The 19,688-nt window shown below is 45.0% G+C and overlaps 1 protein-coding gene across 2 annotated transcripts in view; it reads right to left on the bottom strand.

The window, feature by feature from the left end:
* The window catches only part of LOC137305638 (carnitine O-palmitoyltransferase 1, liver isoform-like), a 74,462-nt gene extending 61,693 nt beyond the window's left edge, over positions 1-12,769 (bottom strand). For both annotated transcript variants that reach the window (XM_067974521.1, XM_067974524.1), the window contains exon 1: positions 12,689-12,769. The gene's annotated coding sequence lies outside the window, so the exon portion shown is untranslated. The remainder of the gene's footprint in view (positions 1-12,688) is intronic.
* Positions 12,770-19,688: the final 6,919 nt, after the last annotated feature.

The raw sequence follows: 19,688 nt of genomic DNA, 5'->3' as shown, positions 1-19,688 counted from the left end.
TAACCTTTTTCACTTACTCCAGATCTTGTTCATTTTAGACAGCAAGTAATCCATAAGGGAGGGGAATGTAATGGTTTGCACCATTATTTACTTTATTTTGGGTTCTATGTCATTCTTATAACTTCATGCAGATTCCATTCCTAAATTTGTAATCACAAGTGGCACTGCTACAATGCGTTAACTATATGATCCACATTATTACTGGGCCTATGCAAATCATAATAGGTACAGCACAGAAGGCGGCTATTCAGCCCATTATGTCTGTGCCGGCTCTTTGAAAGAGCTATCCACTTGGTCCCATTCCCCTCGTCTTTCCCCATAGCCCTGTAAATTTTTTCCCTTCAAGTATTTCTCAAATTCCCTTTTGAAAGTTACTATTGATGCAGATCATTACAACTCGCTGCGTAAAAAAATGTTTCCTCACGTCGCCTCTGGCTCTTTTGCCGATCACCTTAAATCTGTGCCCTCTGGTTACCACTGGAAACAAGTTTCTCCTTATTTACTCTATCAAAACCATTCATGATTTTGAACACCTCTATCAAATCTCCCCTTAACCTTCTCTGTTCTAAGGGTAACAACCCCAGCTTTTCCAGTCTCTCCACATAACTGAAGTCCCTCATCCCTGGCACCATTCTAGTAAATCTCCTCTGCACCCTCTATAAGGTGTTGACATCCTTCCTAAAGTGTGGTGCCCAGAATTGAACACAATACTCCAGCTAAGGCCTAACCAGTGTTTTATAAAGGTTTAGCATAACTTCCTTGCTTTTGTATTCTATGCCTCTATTAACAAAGCCCAGGATCCCATATGCTTTTTTAACAGCCTTCTCAACTTGTCCTGCCACCTTCAAAGATTTGTGTATGTGCACACCCAGGTTTCTCTGTTCCTGCACCCCTTTAAAATTGTACCATTTAGTTTATATTGCTCCCCTCATTCTTACTACCAAAATGCATCACTTCTCATTTCTCTGCGTTAAATTGCATCTGCCATGTGTCTGCCCATTTCACCAGTCTATGTCCTCCTGAAGTCTGTTACTATCCTCTACATTGCTTGCTACATTTCTGAGTGTTGTGTCATTTGCAAACTTTGAAATTATACCCTCTATACCCAAGTCCAGGTCATTAATATACATCAAAAGAGCAGTGGTTCTAATACTGATCCCTGGGGAATGACTGCTAATAATTGCAAAAGGCAAGAATAAAAGAGTCCATTGTTTTAGTTACTTTGGATAAGGGACGCTGCTTAAAGAAGAGCTGGAAAAACACATCAGCAGAGGAAAACTACTTACTAAAAGGCAAACAGAAAAGCCACCAAGGCCACACTTTTAAGAAATCCTAAAATACAAGTTAGAGGAATGAGCAGGGAAAGAAGTTAAACTTCTGAAGGAGGGGAACATCTCCTATCTCAACCCATTTATAGAAAAACTAGTCATCCACTTGTGGGCAGCTCATTTGATAGTCAACTCCTCCACAAAACCCACTCATTGAGAACAAGCTGATAAGAAAGAAACTGTCACTCTGTCAACCAGTCACTAAAACACAATGAACTGTTTCAGTTCTAGCTGTTGGATCTACATTGCATTCTTATATACAATGAGGTATTGGCAGTCTCAATCCAATGTCTAATTGACCTCAGCCCTCAAGCATAAAACGGCCCTTAATTGGCAATCTCACTCAAAAAAGCTAATGTGGGAAATATAAAAATGTCATACGGCAACAATCGGGGTGATCTGCTTAAGATGAGTGGAGGCACATTGATGGAGTAGAGTGATTTAACTGCTCTAGCTGATGTTGAGAGAGGGTGCACCAAATAGAAAGTACGGCAAACACCAAAGTAGTAGATTGGAAAAAAGCTAATTTTCAAGGGATGAGATAAGAAATGTTCCCCTCCTTCAGAAGTTTAACTTCTTTCCCTGTTCGTTCCTCTAACTTGTATTTTAGAATTTCTTAAAACTGTGGTCTCTGTGGTTTTTCTGTTTGCCTTTTAGTAAGTAGTTTCCTCTGCTGAGGGAAGGCAAACTGGAAAAAAATTTTGACAGAGATAGAACAGCAGTGGGAAATATTTAAAATGATCAATGGAGTTCAGGAGAAACATATTCCTCTAAAAAGCAAGTGCAAATTAACCAATAATGAAACACCATTGATGAATAAAGCGATAAAGGGTAAAATTGAAACTAAAAGCATAGACATTAAAGGAGAGGAAGACAAAAGGGAATACAAAGAGGTTAGGAAAGAAATTTAAAAAAACAATTAGGAAAGCAAAGAGGAACTACGAAATTAAATTATCAAGGAATACAAAAAGAAATAGTGAAGTAATCTACAGACACAAATAACGAAAGCAAAATCAGAATAGGGATAGGGTCACTAAGGGATACACAAGATAAATTCACAGGTAACGACAGTGAAATAGCAGAAATATTGAATAGTTTTCAGTATTCACCAGGGAGACTGACAAGGTGGGCATGACATTAGAAGAGAGCAAAAAAGATATAAAAACATTTAAGATAGAAAGGTGGGAGATAATTAATAAACTAATCAAACTCAGAGAGGATAAAACTCCTGGTCCAGATGGATTGCATCTGCAAATATTAAAAGTAGTTAGGGAGGATATAGCAGAAGCATTATTACATATATAGAAAAATTCATTAGAAAGGGAAATAGTGCCAGAGGACTGGTGGGCAGCTAATGTTATTCCTATATTTAAAAAGGAGATAGAACAAGTCCAAGGAACAATAGACCAGTTAGCTTAATGTCGGTGGTAGGAAAGGTAATGGAATCTTTACTAAGATGTAACAGAAAAACATCGAGAATGAAAATATAATAAAGAATAGTCAGCACAGATTTCAGAAGGGAAAGTCATGCTTGACCAACCTCATTGAGTTCTTTGAAGAAGTAAAAGAAAGAGTAGACAAGGGTAATGCAGTAGATGGAATCTATTTGGATTTTCAAAAGGCCTTCGATAAGGTACTGCAATGTAGACTCATGACTAAGGACAGAGCCTGTGGAGTCAGGGGGCAGGTAGCAGAATGGATAGCAAGTTGGCTACAAAACAGAAAACAAAGAGATGGGGTTTTTCCTAAGCATCACCAAACCACGCTTCCACCTCCACAACATTACCCACTTTCACCCCATCTCACCTCCACCAATACTTAAATTCTTATCCATACTTTCATTACCTCAAGCCTCAACTTCTGGAATGTTCACCTCCCCAGCCTCTCCCCTTTTACAAACTTCAACTTATCCAAAACTCCACCCACCTTCTGGCCCACACCATTTCTCAATGCACCAAATTCAAAATCTTGTCCTTATTTACAAATCCCTCTATGGCCTTGCCCAAACCTACCTCTGTAACCTCCACCAGCCTACTGTCCTTCATCCCTGGCTTCCTGTCCAACCCTCTTCCAGGGTTCCTCATTTCATAGCAAAAATCTACTCTCTGGAATTCCCTACCTAAACCAATTTGCCTTTCCCCCACTCAGTTCTTACTCCCTTATATGAAGCGCACTGGGATATTTCATAAGATAGAGTCCTGTGGATAAGATAGAGTCCTGTGGGATTGGCAGTCAGATCTTGGATTGAATAAGTATTTGGTTGCATTCTCGTAAATGGAAGGTTGTTGTTAATGGTAGCGATTCTGCGTAGAGACCAGTTACTAGTGCAGTCCTACAGGGATTGGTCTTAGAATCATTGCTCTTCACAATCTTTATTAACTATCTGGATCAAGGCGTTGGAGGAACTGTCCGTAAGCTCTCAGATGATACAAAGATTTGTGGCGAGTGTCAGGATCATGAATGAGTACAATCAGATCTGATGGGGGAATGGAACTGCATCTGGTAGATATCATTTAATATAAATCTAGTGTGAGTAGGACTAATGTCAAGCATATATATACCATGCAGGATTCCAAACTAAAAACTGTTAAGGGGAAAAAGAACCTAGGTTTTACAGTACATGAATTTCTAATGGTTCACAACCAGTGCCGCAAAGCTTTTGCAAAAGCAAATAGAGTATTGCTTGGATGATCCAAAACAAAAAGCACGATATTGTTCTTATAGATGACCTTAGTTAGGCCTCATCTATAATATTGTTTCCAATTTTGGACCCCTTACATGGTGGGTGATTATAGAGGCCCGGGAAAAGGTTCAGAGGAAAGCCACTAGATTGACGTCGAGCTTGAAAGTCCTTAGTTGCCATGGTCGGCTTAGAGAGCTGGGTCTGTTTTATTCTAGAAAAGCATAAATTTTGGGGAGATTTGATTGAGGTCTTTAAAATAACAAAGGGATTAGACTGTGTCTATGTGGATAGACTATTTGAATTAGATAGGTCAGGGGCAAGCGGGGACATACGTACAAGTTACATAAACATAGAACTAGATTAGATGTTAGGAGAGTTTTATTTTCGCAGAGGGTATTCAACCTTTTGAACAAGTTGCCAATTCATACGACGAGTATGGATGGAAGCGTTCAAAGAGGAGCAAAATGAGTGAGGGTTGCGGCTAAAATGACATCACACAAAAGGTATTGGGCAATGCGTTTCATGGTCACTGTGGTCTCCTGGAACTCATTTTTATTGCCTTTAGGGGTCAGAGAAGAATTTCCCAATTTTTTTCCCTCGAATTGGCTTAGGGTTTTGCCTCTCCCAAATTATATGGCTGCTGGTGAGTGACGGTATTGAAGATCAAGATACTCAGTTGCACCAAGACTGTAAGGGGCAGGTTCAATGGGCCTGTGGTCTTTTCCTGTCCGTCATTTTTGTATGTTCGTATAAAAGGTGTTTTACAAATGCAGATTGCTGTTGTTAGATTTATTTAGTGAGAACCCTAGGTGAAAGACTAAGGCCCCGATATTAGGAGGGAGGCGGGTTGGCAGCAGGGGGTCGAGTGGGCACGTGGGTAACGTGCCCAGTGAAATCGGTGTGCCCCGCACGCGATCGCAGCCTAATTGAAGGTACTTATGCGTGCTTCCGGGTTTCCCGCTGCAGACCTGCGCAGCAGGCGCACTGCGCACCCGCATCACAGGCTGTCAGCAGGAGGAGCCCTATTTAAAGGGGCAGTACTCCAATGCTCCTCCTGCAGCAAAGAACCAAATAGACAGCATGGAGCAGCCCAGAGGCAAGGCTGCTCCAAGGTTCTCAGACTCCTCACTCCAGGTGCTGCTCGATGGGGTCAGGAGGAGGAGGGAAACATTTTTCCCAGCGGACGGAAGTGGCCTGCCTCTGCCACCAAGAAGGCCTGGCTCGAGGTGGCAGAGGAGGTCACCAGCAGCAGTAACATCTCCCGAACCTGGGTCCAATGCAGGAAGCGCTTTTATGGCCTAACCAGGTCAGCCAAAGTGAGTATACTTACGCATTCTCCCACACTCCGTCTTCGACATCACCTCCACCACCACAACGCTCTCGTATCACTCCTCACATCCACTCAAGCATCATTCTCACCTTGCCTGCACTTACTCACCGCCCCAGTACCCATTCGAACACTACCACGCAACCCAATCCTCATACAATCTCATGGCTATGTTTCACACGCACCCTCCCATGCATCTCCCTCACGGTCACCCCCACCCACACCAATGCATGCAGCGGGTCACTATGCAACCATCACTCAATCACGCCTCTCTGTGTTTTGCCTTGATAGGAGAAGAGATGCCAGAATGTCCGGGAGAGGGCAAGGACGGGAGGGGGCCCCGCCACACCAGGTAGTCCTCACCGACACAGAGCAGCAGGCACTGGAATTAAGCCATACGCTGGAGTGCCTGTCCGTGGCGGACGCCAAGACTGGGAGCGCACAAGCAGCTGGTGACAGAAATCTAACATTCAGCACTCATGATAACGAATGATCTTAACATCACTTGGCATCTGCAGCACCTCAACATCTGTCCACATGTTTAATATTGCTTTCTGTTCTCTTGCAGGGCCATCTGCGACCGCCATGACTGCGGAGGGCGATTCCTCAGAGGACCTGCTGGCCTCTGAGGGGGCAGCATCACATCTGAGCCAGCCATCCACCAGCGCAGATACACACACCTCGGTGGCTCCCTGTCCTCAGTTAGTTGGGGTTGCACATGGTGAGTCACCACGCACATGTGAGCATGAGCAGACCCTGGTGGCAGGGGCAGCCATGGAGAGTCCGGGTCAGTGGGAACACTCTTCTCCAGGCTCTGCTCAGCTGGACCCAGATGCTGAACCCTGGGGCCCAGCCATGAAAAGGAGAGTCATCGAGGGGCAGCAGCACATTGCCGAGGTACTGGAACAGTTGCCACGGTCACTCTCCACAATCGCGCAGAGGATGGAGGAGCCCAACTCCTGCATAAGTGGAATACTGTCACAGGGACGTGAAGGCATCTCTGAGATAGTGTCGCGGGTAAGTGCGGGAATGTCTGCGATGGAGGGAAGGCTAGCTTCCATCGAGCTTCAAGCATGGCTCAACAATGAGTCCATTCAGGCCCTGACAACGGCCGTTCGGATTCAGGGTGAGCAACATTCTGCCGCCTTAAACAGGCTGACAGATATGTTACAACTGGCCTTCTAAGGCTTCACACAAGTCCTCCAAACTGTCGTCCAGCAGGGTGGAAGGAGTGATGTGGGCCTGGCCCAGGAGAGGGATGATGGAGAAAGGGGACATGGAAGTGGGGACGCCACTCAAAGCGCTCCCACGTCTCACGTGCTGCCCCCCTCTCAACCCGCAATGCTGCCTCCTCTCCAGGTGGTCGAGTCTGCCCCTGCACAGGTGCAGGTGGAGCAGTCTTTGGAGGGGCCCTCATGGGCACCGAAATCCAGAGGGCGTCCGCGCAAAGCATCTCATCAGTCAAAGCATGGACAAGAGCAACCTGCCACTACCTCTGCTGAAGCCACAGGGGTAGCACCACGTAGGGGTTCCCGTAAACGTACGGCTAAGGTTTTGTGAGCACAAAGGGGATGCACAAGGGTGTACGATGGAATGTCATGTTTTTCATTTAGATTTATTTCTTTTGCCACTCCCATTAACTGTTGTTATCACCACTACTGCCACGTCTTTGCAAATCTTGTCTGGCTTGTGCAATAATTCCCTTTCCTGAGGATCACAATGAAGACCCACATCACCCATTGGGTCATTGCAGAGTGGGTGTAGGTGTATTTGCAGGGCTCTTTTGTGCAGACCACTGAGACACACCGGCGATGTCCCCGGTGGCAACCTGGAAGGATCCGGAGAAGTTGTTGAGGGCAGTGGTGACTTTGACAGCGACAGGTAAGAAGATGGTGCTCAGGAGCAGCTCGGCATCAAGGAGGCCACAGATGTCCACGACTACATGCCAAGTGACTCTAAGCCTCCGTGTGCACTGCTCCTCAGAGAGGTCCAGGAAGCTGAGCCTCGGTCTGTAGACCCTGTGGCGAGGGTAGTACCTTCTGCGACACATCTCTCTCTGCGGTTGCCCTCCCTCCTGCTGTGCAGGTGGATGTGTCACAGCACTGTGTTGTGAAGCTCCGCGTGTCTGAGGTGGACGGCGTAGCCGGCGAGGGTGGTGATGCTGTTCGTCCTCCGATGAGGTCATGACTGCAGCTATGGCGGCCCCCATCCGGAAGATGTATGTTTGAGGGGGTCCGCAAGGAAGGTAAATGTGTCTGCACACCGGGGCTGAGGTTCCAAGTTGGTGAATTTTAGTGTTAGGAGGAGGGTGGTGCAGGCCAAACTTTGTCCAAAGTGACAAGAGTGACCTCCTGCAATGAGTGAGGGTCTCCCCCCAACCTGTCAAATGGACCTTTGCAGCTCCCACTGGCTGGTGGCTGCAACACGTCTGTTTCAACTGGGAGTGTTTCCCCCAGCACAAGAAACAAGCTCTGTTGAGATGAAAATCCTAACCCTCCTAAAATATCATGTCAATCAGTTCTGCAAACGACCTGAACTATCTAAATAATTGCTTTAAGTGGGATCCCGCCGGCTTTAATTGCCGGTGGGAGTCCCGCGCGCGGGGGCTGCGCGCGCATCTAAGCACGTCATTGGGGAACCCGGAAGTGGGTGGGTTGGAGCCGGGCTCCGGACCCGCTCCGGGATTCCCCGATTTTAGCAACCCCCCCCCAGCCACGAACGCACCCGCTCGGCCATCCTAAAATTGACCCCTAAGACTTAGTGCAAGATACCATAAAAGCTGAAAAGAATAAAAGAGAAGTTGTGGTAAATCAGAAAGCATTGTGAGGCTCAAATTTTAAAAGCCATAAGATTATAGAAGCAAGCCAAAGGTGGAGGTAAGGCATTACGTTTTGCAGTCTGGGAAACAACAAGCTAGGGTAATAGACAATGCAATACGCCTTGATTTCAACAAAGTGAAATATGCAAGTGATTGTACCAATTTATCTGAGTGAAAAGTAATGTGTCTCACCATCAAAACCACCATTTTTATTTTAAGACTGCAGTTGTCAACATCATCATTGAGGGCAATGGCTCGGAGCACTCACTGAACCCAACAGTGTGAGGGGAGCATCATAGCTGTCAGTGAGGCAGCATTACTGCTAGTGTTAACTCGGCTCTACAGAAACTCAACAATGTCATCGAAGTTAGGCTCAATGATGCAATTTGTGTTTACAACTTAAACAAAAAGTCAAAAATTAACAAGCTTTGTTTTCTAAAAGGATTCCTGTTGGGAACGCTCTCAAAATCAATTTAAATATTTTCCACTCCAATGCCAACTCCCTTTGCTTAGTTCAACGCCCCATTAAGCCACAGCGCCGAGAACAGACAAGCCTCTACCAAACTATAGGAAATATGTTTGAATGACAGGCATCCCAAATATTCAAACTCACAACCCCAAAAATCAAGCAATTCATGATTTGCCAAACACCCAGCCTACTTACTACACATGCTCATAACTAGCCCTGTGAAGGAGGCTCAACTGGAATGCTCCCCTCACCCACCAACAGAACTGAGCTCAGCACACTCTCCAATAGGCATGATAGCCTCGTGGTCATAGTACTAGACTACAACACAAAGCTCATGAGTTCAAATCCCACTACAGCAAATTATGGAACTGAATTCAATATGTAGGCAGGAAAGCTTCCATTTTGGTCTTAGACTTGGTGCAGTGGTGGCACTCTCGCTTCCAAGTCAAAATGTTGTGGTTTCAAGTCCCACTCCAGGGACTTGAGCACATAATCTAATCTGACATCTCAGTGCAGTACTGAGGGATTGCTGCATTGTCAAAGGTGCTGTCTTTTGAATGAGATGTTAAACCGAAGCCCCGTCTGCCCTCTCAGGTAGGTGTAAAAGATTCCATGGCACTATTTGAAGAGTAGGGAAGTCCAATATTAATCCCTCAACCAACATCACTACAGCAGATGATCTGGACATTTATTTCAATGCTATTTGTGGGACCTTGCTGTGTGCAAATTGGTTGCCGCATTTCCTACATTACAACAGTGAACACATTTTGTTTTTTAAGTACTTAATTGGCTGTAAAGTGTTTTGAGTCGTCCTGACGTTACGTGCTCAAGTCTCTGGAATGGGACTTGAGCCCACAACGATCTGTCTTTAAGCTGCAGCAAGAATGCTCATATCAACATTGTGTAAAAAGTATTTGATTAAGTGCCACATAATAGACTTGCTAGCAAAATTGAAGCCCATGGGATTAAAGGGGCAGTGGTAGCATGGATACAAAAATGGCTAAGAGACAGAAAGCAGAAAGTAGAGGTGAACGATTGTTTTTCAGGCTGGAGGGAAGTATAAAGTAGTGGCCCCCAGGGGGTCGGTATTAGGACCACTGCTCTTTTTGATATGGACCTGGATGATCGAAAGTCTGCAGATGACACAAAACTCGGAAATGTAGTAAACAGTGAGGAAGATAGTAACAGACTTCAGGAGGACATAGACAGACTGATGAAATGGGCATACACAAGGCAGATGAAATTTAATGCAGAGAATTGTGAAGTGATGCATTTTGGAAGGAAGAATGAGGAGATGCAATATAAATTAAATGGTACAATTTTAAAGGGGGTGCAGGAGAGATCTGGGGATTCACATACACAAATCTTTGAAGGTGGCAGGACAAGTTGATAAACCTGTTAAAAAAGCATATGGGACTCTGGGCTTTATAAATAGAGGCATAAAGTACAAAAGCAAGGAACCTTTATCAATCATAGGTTAGGCCTCAGCTGGAGTACTGTGTCCAATTACGGGCACCACACTTTAGGAAGGATGTCAAGGCCTTGGAGAGGGTGCAGGGGAGTTTTACTCGAATTATACCAGGGATGAGGGACTTCAGTTATTTGGAGAGACTAGAAAAGCTGGGATTGTTCTCCTTAGAGCAGAGAAGGTTAATAGGAGATTTAATAGAGGTGTTCAAAATTATGAGGGGTTTTGTTTGAGTAAGGAGAAACTGTTTCCACTAACAGTAGGGTAAGTAACCAGAGGACACAGATTTAAGGTAATTGGCAAAAGAACCAGGGGGAAGATGGGGGAAAATTTTTTTTACCCAGTGTGTTATCTGGAATGCACTGTCTGAAAGGGGGGTGGAAGCAAATTCAATAGTAACTTTCAAAAGGGAAATGGATGTATACTTGAAAAGGAAATATTTGGAGGGCTTTGGGGAAAGAACAGGGGAGTGGGACTTAATGGAAAGCTCTTTCAAAGAGCTGGCACAGGCATGATGGGCCAATTGGCTTCCTTCTGTGCTGTAAGATTCTCTGATTCTATCAGAAACTACACTTTTGGTCCCTGGCTATCTGCAAGCATACTGTATATTTTTAGTACAAAATGATAAATTCAGGTATTTCAATTAACTTCTAGTTACACAAGTCTCAGTGCACATCCACTTCACTGTCACCTTTCTCTGATTCTTTCCTCCTCCAAGTGATATTCTAAAGTTGACCATAAGCTTATTTTGCAAATCAATTCACCACAGAGGTACTCTACCAAAATGCACCAGGAAAGTATCAATTCAATTGACTAAACCATCAGTGTAACTACTATATGAGAAGGTTGCTTGTCTACCCAAGTCCTGATGCTCTGAAAGGCTTCTCCAGTCTCTCCACTTAACAGCACCTTCATTTAAACAGATGGGTGCTTTAAATATCTTGAAGGAGGTTATTAGCTGGTACTGTAACCAGCTCATCATACAGACTTGCCAAAGGCAGATAATAGGTTTAAATGCCTTCTGACGCTCTCCAAAGTATTTCAGAATTTTTGTCCTCCTATTGGGATATTCCCCTTTAATTATTTTAAATTTTACCAATGAAATTTTCCATCTAAATCTACACCTATAGTTGTGTTCATGAGCTGAGTCTGTCTAAAACACACCAATAGGCATTCTGGCAGTTACTGCCAAAAGGAAAAACTAGGCTATAACTGCCAGTTATAACGTGAAGATGAAATTGTTTTCTGAAGACACAATCCAAGTTTAGAAGAGAAAAATCTACTGCTAGGTGTTTTTCATAGTTCAAGCAGACACAGTATGAAAATTTCACAACTACCATTACTATAAGCCTAGAGATAACATTGTGTTCCTCAATTTGTCATCTCTCATAAGTGATAGAAAAAATTAATTTACTTTATCTGCAAATATATACAACTCGTGAACCCTTCTGTTTAAATGAAGGTGCTGTTAAGTTTTTTTCTCTCTTCCTCACGAGGCATCTATCCACCTGTTCTTTCTTATTCCAAATCCCTTACCACTATAAGCTCTTCCTCACTCATTCATGGTACATCCTCCTGCCCCTCAGTTTGTGACACATCTCCCCCGGTCACCCCTCTCTCAGTCTGTGACTCACGTCCTCTGTCACTCCTCTCTGTGACCCATCTCTGCAACACTCCTCAGTCAGTGACCTGCCTCCCCCATCACTTCTCTCAGTCAATGACCCAACTCTCCTGTCACTGATCTATCTGTGACCTGTCTCCTGTCACTTGTCTATCAACCCCTGTAAAGCCCTCAATGACCATCTCTCTATTACCCCTCTCAGTCTGTGGTTGTTTTCTCAGGATCCCCTGAGCTTATGTCTTTCCATCATTCTTCAAAGTCTATGACACCTCTCTCAGTCTGTCACCCAACTCCTCACAATCCCTCTTTGATTCTATGAATTCATTCCACATGACCCCTTCTTTGTCTGTGACTAATATCCTGTCTATGATCCCTCAGTCTGTTATACATCTTCACTACCTTCCCTATCTGTGATCTATCTCCTTATGACCCTTCTCTGTCAGAGACCCATCTCCCCATAACGACTCACTGATTCAGCAACCTCTCCCCCCACCCCAATCAGTCTCTCCAGGACCCCTCCCTCAGTCTGTGAGTAGCCTTCCTCTGGCCCCTCCCTCAGACTGTTAACTGTCTCCTCTTGGCCCCTCCTTCACACTGTGACTCCTCCTTCAGTTATTGGCCTATCTTCCCTTGACCCCTTCCTCAGTCTGTGCCCCTTCTCCCTGTGACCCCCCATCCTCAGTTATTTACCTATCTTCCTGTGACATCTCCCTCAGTCTGTGACCCATTACCATGTGACCCCCTCATTCACTCTATAACCTCCTTCCATCACTCTATGACCCTCCCTCATTCTGTGACCCTCCCTCATTATGACTCCTCCCTCACTCTATGACCCCCCTCCCTCACTCCACCTCAATCCATAACTCACTCACCGCCGGTTGCAAATGACCGTTTGTCTCAATGCCCGGGCTCCCCACCACCATAGGCCCCGCCCCATGACCTCCCTCTCCCTCTCCCTCTCCCCCGCCACTCACCCTCCTTCGGGACGGACGGACGCTCCCTCTCCCTCTCCCTCTCCCGCTCCCGCCGCACGAGCGCCGCCGCACTGTCTACAAACGCGGGTGACGCAGGAGCGCGCGCCAAACCGCCGCGTCACCTGACCCGCGCACCGCGCGTCATGGGACGCGGCTGAAGCCGGCGCGACGTGCGACCCCCGGGTCACGTGGGTGCGACCAGGGCAATGGTGCTCAGTGAATGGAGGAGATGGCAGTGTCCTGGAGGGGTGCATAGCAGTGAAATGTTTGGACAGTAGCAACATTGCTGGGAATGACATAAGATGCATAAGACTCCCACCCACTCATTTTTATCTTATTTATGAATAGTGAATGTGTGAGACATTCAGTTCTGACAATCCCTGAACAATTCCATTTGTGGTATCAGCACTGCAGGGATCTAAACCAGAGTTACTAGTGAGATGTATCCATGATCCAAAAAAAAAAGCTCGATGCAAACAGGAGGAACAGCACCTCATCTTTCTACAGCCTTAACATTGAGTTTAACAGCTTTAGGTCCCCATTTTCTCTCGGGCATTCTGTTAACCATTTACACTTCCTCTGGGCCCATCTCTTGTTTCCATACTTGTCCCATTATTCATCTTTTGCCTTGCACCATCATTCCCCCCCCCCAACCCTTTTGTCATTTAATCACCCCTGCCCTCCACCCCATCACGTTTTGTTTTTTCCCTGCCTCCCCCACCCTTTTCCCTGGCTCTGCACTTGCTTGAAATCTGTTCATCCCAAACATCTAACAGTTCCGATGAAAAGTCATTGATCCGAAAGGTTAACTCTGTTTCTCTCTACAGATGCTGCCTGACCTGCTGAGTTTTTCCAGCATTTTCTGTTTGTATTTCAGATTTCCGGCATCTGCAATATTTTTGCATTTATTTTATCCAAAAAAGGGGAAGACTGATTGCAAACCCATTTATACACATGGGTGGAGACATTTCCTTCCTGTACTGTCTATATATATCTTATATATATAGATATATATGTTAAAAGTCTTGCATATGCACTTACTCTTTTAGTTGCTTACTCTGACTCTCATGTCTATCTGCATCGTGCATAGAGTTACATCGAACTTACAGCACAGAAACAGACCATTCGGCCCAACTGGTCTGTGCTGGTGTTTATGCTCCACATAAGCTTCCTCTCACCCCTTTTCATCTAACCCTAGCAGCATAACCTTGTATTCCTTTCTCCCTCATGTATTTCCAGCTTCCCTTAAATGCATCTATGCTATTCGCCACAACTACTCTTTGTGGTAATGAGTTCCACATTCTCACCACTCTGGTTAAAGAAGTTTCTCCTGAATTCTCGATTGGATTTATTAGTGACTATCTTATATTGATGACCCCTAGTCTTGTTCTCCCCTACGAGTGGGAACATCTTCTCTGAGTCTACCCTATCGAACCCCTTCATAATCTTAAAGACCTCTATCAGGTCACCCCTCAGTGTTCTCCCTTCTAGAGAAAAGAGCTTCAGCCTGTTCAGTCTTTCCTAATAAGTATAACCTCTCAGTTCTTCTGTTGCGTTTTTTTGGTCAGGCTTTTCTGTCACACCAGAACTCACCTATTCATTTTGCTTCGGTCCCCCAGGTTCTGTCACCAAGGTAAGCAAGGCTGTGGTGCTGCATGTGAGACCTCTGTACTTGTGTGTCCAAGCTGGTGATGCCGTGGTGGGTTTCTCCTGGGCTTTCTGCACCCACACTGTGCAGACATGGCAAAGTGGTCGCACCCTTGCATCTGAGTCATAAGGGTTCAAGCACACCCTCTACTGCACTGAAGTATCAAGCTAGATTACATGCTCAAATCCTGCAATGGGAGTTTCAACCCACAGCCTTCTGATTCAGAAACCAGAGTCAAGCTGACACTATGAGACCGCTGGCCATTAGCTCAGTGTGTGCGCACATCAGATAACCCGGTAAAGTTAGTCACAATGGAGAGAGCCCAAGATCTCTCATACAATTACACTTTCCATTGCCGCAATACAAACTCTGAGCAGGTACAGTTCTCCAATATAACCACTAGAGGCTGATATTGCAAATGAAATGCAACTCTTATCAGCTCAAATATCTATCTTTCCTGGTTCTGTTTTAAAATGAGTTTCTGGTCTTTATGTGGAGCCTAGACAGTGAGTGTCAGCAACTTATTGCATTGTGGGGAACAACACAACAGAGCCTGATTCAAGATCACATACAGACACTCACACATTTACGTATATACACACACACACACACACACGCACGCAGAGATAGACACACATATACAGACACACGTGCAAAGTGTGAGAAACAGGGAACAAAACAGTGTGAGAGTGAGAGAGTGTAAAAGAAAGAGACTGAGAAACAGAGACAATTTAAGAGAAAGAGTGAGTGACAGTGCGAGTCAAAATGAAAGAGCGTAAATCAGAGAAAAAGGGTGTAAGAAAAATAGATGGTGAGAAAGACAGAAATGGAGGTAAAATATAGAAACAAACAGAAAGGCAACAGAGACAGAGGAGGAAAAAAAGAAGCAACATGGAAAGTGTCTAAAAATGAAGAAACGAAAGAGAAGCAAAAACAAAATATAGAAAAAGAAAGGGAATATTAAATGAAAAACAAAAGAAATGATGGATTAGACTGAAGAATGCATTTTCATTTTATTCACCGTTTTCACAATCTATAACAACACAATAGTATACAATATATACACAATATCCTAGTCTATATGCAGCACTAAATTCAGTTATCAAAATAGGTTTATACCATTTATACTGCACATCCTGAATTCTAACCAGCTTTATGTGAGTTTACATAAACACATTTTGCCACATTGGTCGTGAACTATTTGCAAAACCAATATTGTTTTTATTTTGGTTCATTCTTAAAGGGGCAACACCTTCATGGACTAAAAGTTTCCCACGTTTATTTTCCGTTTGTCTACAAACAGGTGACCGGAAGACATACGTTGACCTTTAATGCATTTATGGACAGAAACTGTTGTGCCAAACTTCTCCAACCAAACCAAAAAAAAACTGATTTGCAGTCATTTGTGACTGGAACCCCTCTAAAACACAGGTCAATGCGCATGACTGGAGCCCCTCTAAAACACAGGTCAATGCGCATGACTGGAGCCCCTCTAAAACACAGGTCAATGCGTGTGACTGGAGCCCCTCTAAAACACAGGTCAACGCGCATGACTGGAGCCCCTCTAAAACACAGGTCAATGCGCGTGACTGGAGCCCCTCTAAAACACAGGTCAATGCGTGTGACTGGAGCCCCTCTAAAACACAGGTCAACGCGCATGACTGGAGCCCCTCTAAAACACAGGTCAATGCGCGTGACTGGAGCCCCTCTAAAACACAGGTCAATGCGCGTGACTGGAGCCCCTCTAAAACACAGGTCAATGTATGTAACTGGGAGCCCCTTTAAAACACAGGTCAATGCGCATGACTGGGAGCCCCTCTAAAACACAAGTCAATGCATGTGACTGGAGCCCCTCTAAAACATAAATTCCATTACATGGGTTTCCGGGATTTCACGGGGTGTTTTAGCACTGTTTTGGGGGGATCCTATTCTTTGATCCTGACCATCTTACCAGGAAAACTGCAACCCAGGTCCTTAGACATAACCTAAGGCCCTGTCAGTAATCAGTGGCAGACATACAAGGGGTTAATTTTGACTTTGGACGATATTGTAAAACAGCCGATTGAAGTCAGTGGAAATGAAAATGGGGAGAGACGTATAACAGCCGGCTGATCTGATATCACCCATTTTAGGCCACAGCCAAGGTCAATATTATCCCCACCCACCCATCACAAATACCTGAGGGGGAAGATTCTGAAACACGTTTTTGCAACCATTTCCAGTGAAAACATTCGCTCATCGCTGTTGTTATGATGTGGAATGCACTGTCTGAAAGGGGGGCTGAACTAACTTGAAAAGGAAAAATTTGCTGGGCTATGGGGTGGGGGTAGGACTAATTGGATGGCTCTTTCAAAGAGCCGGCACCGGCATGATGGGCCGAATGGCCTCCTTCTGTGCTGTATGATTTTATGAAACAACGTTCGATGGCTGGAGCGTTTCATTGAAAACTCTTCCTTAAATATTCTTGGCCCCTATCACGTCTGCTATCTCCTCTTGTCAGTTTGACGGCTTAAAAGGTCAAACTGAATCAGGAATGAAGCCCATCAAAAAAATGTTTTAAAATCCCATTAACTGCCTTTGCGTCACTTTGAACTGATCTCTGAGCTCCATTTCACTTCACCCGCCAACTTTATATTTTTCTCGTTCCAATAAAATCGTACACAGAGATAAAAAGCAATTAGCGGTTAAAAGTCAGGACGCAACAAACTGAACTCATAGTCCCCTGAGAACACACACACTAGGGAACTCACTCACAGCCAGCAGGGAGATGTGAAAGATCTCGATAAACGTTAAAGAATTGCAATGGCCCTGTCTGCTGCTGCACCGCAGACTGGCTAGGATGCAGATTTTCCTCCCCAACCCCTCCCCCCACCACCCTCCCCCCTCCCCCCGCCCCTACCCCCTGTTAGTGTATGCCTGACCATAGCTGCATCTTTGGGATGATACGTTAAACCGAGGCCCCGTCTGCCCTCTCCTTTGGATGTGCAAGATCCTGCGGCCACTATTTCGAAGGAGATTTCTCCCTGGCCAATGTTTATCCCTCAAACCAACATCACTCATTATCTTATTGCTGTTTGTGGGATCTTGCTGTGCGCGAATTGGCTTTCGCGTTTCCTACATTACAACAGTGACAACACTTCAAAAGTACTTCCTGTGCAGCACTCTGGGACATCCTGAGGTCTTGAAAGGCCCTATATAAATGCAAGTCTTTTTTTCTTTCTTTGATGTGGGGAGACCTTCAGCAGAAGACAAGCACAGACCCTTCCCTCCCCGCACCCCCTCTCCAGTCCTACCCTACGCTCCATAGGGAGGGTAAATTGGAGGGTAAATCATCACTGACGGTCCTCACCCACTGCCTAGCAACCAGGCCCAGAAGGTGCATTGTGCAGCAACCAGTCCCCGTCTCTGTTCACCGGGGAGGAGTGGAGGGGGGGGGGAAACGGGGAGACTGATGGACAGCTAATTATGGCTGGCTGAAATCGGCCCACAATCCATCGTGGGTGTCACGGTGGATTATGGGACAATTTCAGTCAATGGTAACCAACTGATCTCAAGGCACTGGCAAAAAGTAGCCAACTACAGTCTCTTGACCACAAGTGGGGGGAGAGGGGGTTGGAAATATCGTTGAAAATAAATACGAATAGAAAAATTCAAAAATCAATAATTTGAAAAAGAGAATAAAACAATCGTGAATGAATTGTGTAAGAAATTACAGATATTTTGGCAGGGAAGGAGGCTATTGTGGCTGTCCAGTGTTCGTTCCACAGTTCCACTCTGATCCCAACCCTTTAATCAACTCCATAAATTAAACAGCCATGACTGAGGTGTATTTTGTTCATAATCTCTCCTCCTCCACAAAATCTTTTTCTTTCAACGGCTTAAACGTCACATTATATAAACAACAGCAATCAAGTTCCTGACAAAGACACCAAAGATTTTTTTTTATTAAATATCAATATTTAAAAAGTGGTATAAAAAATTTACAATACACTATCCACAAGAATCTTACATTATGCACATTCATTGCACTCAAAGTGCAATTGTATTAAGTTATTTGTTAATTTAATTTTCTTTTTTCCGTTTCAAGTATTATTTAAGTGAAAGAGTTTAGTGCATTGTTTGGAAATGCCATCGATAACAAAAAAAAAGTTCTCATTTTCCTCCAGAACATTCTAGGGAGTCTCCCAGTTTCAAGGGTCTACGACTCCCCTCCCGCTCCCAGATCTACGGATTGTGCTCAAATCCAAGAACTTTGCACTCTCCCGCAAAGCCAGTGGAAACTTGTAGAGCAGAGTTCCCCTATGGGCTGTTACCCCGGAACTCAGTTGGAAATGAAAGGCCAAAACCTGCATTGTCGCAGAGTCAGCAACTGCCCTGATCTCGGAGTGGGGGCAGCACTCGAAACACGCCCTCCCCTTCAGCTATCTGCAGTGAACCCCAATGTTAAAACAGTTACACAGTACACACACACACATATATATATATATGTATATATAAAATACGAGCATTTGTTTCTCTCCCATTTTTTATTCCCAGACGTTTTGGATTTGTCCCCTCCGCACACCTCTTTGAGAAGGAGGGCCTGCCAGTGTGGGCCACACTACTGCTGCCTATGGCAGCACAACACCTGGTGGGGAATTTATCATGTGCTGCCATCCCCACCATCACTACCTGGGGACAGAGTTACTCCACTAACCTGAGTACAAACTGAATTCCTTATTAAGGAGGGCTATCCGACAGATTTAAGCCACAAGCAATCCCGAGACTCGGACCCCATAACCCGATGGCCAAAAATAAAATCTGACGTCTTTGATGCAAAAAGCTTTTTGTGGCCAGCCAGACAGCAAAACATTCGTATTCACCCTGATGCAGCCATCACACATCCTAAGGTCCGCAGGGTATGCTGGAAGGTACAACACATACACTGAATTATACAGACAGCTCGAAGGGAAGCAACTGCCAATCGATCAGGAGCACAGTCCCTAGCACAGCATCAGCAACAGTCATTTTGTTATCTATCGCCGGGAGTAATAGAACCTGGAGCAGTTATAAATCAGAGAAATTTAAGACAACATCAGTGTCCATTCAAATTAAAAGGGGCTCGACTCGGTTCGCGAGAGGGGAGGGGCCCACATGTTTAATGGCTCCAGGTGACAGTGCGAGCGGGCGAGGCAGCAACACCTGCGGACACGCAAAAAAGGAGTGGACCTGCAGCTTTCCTAATGATAAATGTTTTTTCTTTGGCGGGAGGGCCCCTTTAAGACAGATAACCCCACGACTGTATCCGTTCTGGTGCAGATGCTGCTCTAGACCCCGGAGGGAGTGACCCGTTCTATAAATCACACAACTTCC

The sequence above is a fragment of the Heptranchias perlo genome, chromosome 40 (genome assembly GCF_035084215.1).
Source record: "Heptranchias perlo isolate sHepPer1 chromosome 40, sHepPer1.hap1, whole genome shotgun sequence".
Taxonomy (NCBI): Eukaryota; Metazoa; Chordata; class Chondrichthyes; order Hexanchiformes; family Hexanchidae; genus Heptranchias; species Heptranchias perlo.
The sequence above is the reverse complement of the archived record's forward strand: the minus strand, read 5'-3'. Positions and strand labels throughout refer to the sequence as shown.